At 39.0% G+C, this 1,533-nt stretch overlaps 1 protein-coding gene across 1 annotated transcript in view; it reads left to right on the top strand.

The window, feature by feature from the left end:
• The window catches only part of THBS4 (thrombospondin 4), a 1,064,342-nt gene that overhangs the window by 692,801 nt on the left and 370,008 nt on the right, over nucleotides 1-1,533 (top strand). The window lies entirely within an intron of this gene.

Genomic DNA, 1,533 nt, shown 5'->3' with positions numbered 1-1,533 from the left:
AGGTATCCTCTTACTCTGGTTCATCATTAAAAAGTGAACCTGACTTTAGTACTAAGTTTTTAAAAAAAAAAAAAAAAAAAAAAAAAAAAGAAACCACCACCCTCAGTAGCTTGCATGTCTCTCAGAGATAAAGATCTCAGTTTCATGATTAACTTGGGCAGGTTCAAATATTTGCTGAGCCAGGGATTTCAGGTGGGGGAGGGGAGCCAAATTCAAAGTAAAAGTTGTCATCAGCCAACAAGTGGTCAATGCAGGGCTAACTTTCTCATTTTAGCTAAGTCCATTGTAAGAGGCCCTAAATAGGCTCTGCAGCTTGCTGCTGAGTGCAGTATTGAAGAGACACACTAAGAACAAGCTAACTACAGGAAGTGGCTTGCTTTCTGCAGAAAAATAAAACAATCGAAATCTTCCTTGAAAAGAGCTGCATTTCACAGGTCAGCCCTGTGCAAGCTAAATAGCGTGCTTGCAACCACAGCATCACCTCCTGCTTTGGATCACAAATACAGGTGTTGCATGAAAACCCTCCCTCAGTATGAAGCTGCGAGGCATTTTATCCAGTTCTTGTAAAGTGGAAAAAGCAGAGAAAACACCTATCCGTATCCATGTTGTTTGCCAGCAAGGCAGAGTTACTCACTTTACTCACTTCATGCAGGCAGGTGGGAAAAGGGACTATCCAGAGAGGGAGCAGTCCAGGTCAAAACTATCTTCCTTGCCTTACTGTTTGATGGAGATCTGTCCTTTTAATGAATGGAACAGCAATTGAAGAACCTGTTCTGTTTTGTGCATGAAAGTTAACTTCTTTGCTAGCTATACCTTTATAAAGAAGTAAATCCAAAGTGAAAGGAGAAGCAGCAGACCACAGGGTTCAATTCAGAGAAAGGAGGAAGGGGATGAGGATGAGTATTTTCCTCCCACTTTTTGGAAACAATTGAGAACTTCTGGTAGCAGGTCCCGTGAGATGTGCTTGCAGTTCTGGCAGTCAAATAGCACTGAAATTGTCACTCCACAAATACTCCCCCTATCCAAATCCCTCTGTGCTACAAAATACTGTATCTACCAAAATTCACTTATGCTTCATTATACTGTTAAATTCCAAATATCTTCAGTACAATTTTAATGTTTTACAGCTCATAGATTAACTTCACCTATAAAAATCACTCAATTTTTCAAATTCTAGCCTTTGCCTACTTGAACAATTATCAGTTATACATATAATTTAAAGCAGTGCCATCATAAAAGAACAGCCTACTGCAAATGAAGACATAACCAGTGTTTCTTAAAGCATAGCATTGCACAGCCGCAGCACAAGACTAGTGCAGCTCCTGCTAGTAACTGATTTGCCTCCTATTTATTAGTAAAAATTACAAAAGAGCTTGATAACACTTTTTGTTTTAAAGGGCCAAGATACAGATGCATATTTTTAAAGAAGATAAGACAACCCAAAGTTGGTTCACTTAATTGATTATCATTTTAAAAAGCATGGGTACACAGGTAGAGATGAAAGATAAGACTCTGTTCCTAAGTCCAGGCTTT

This window comes from Meleagris gallopavo, chromosome Z, assembly GCF_000146605.3.
Source record: "Meleagris gallopavo isolate NT-WF06-2002-E0010 breed Aviagen turkey brand Nicholas breeding stock chromosome Z, Turkey_5.1, whole genome shotgun sequence".
Classification (NCBI taxonomy): domain Eukaryota; kingdom Metazoa; phylum Chordata; class Aves; order Galliformes; family Phasianidae; genus Meleagris; species Meleagris gallopavo.
This window is presented reverse-complemented; position numbering and strand designations above follow the sequence as displayed.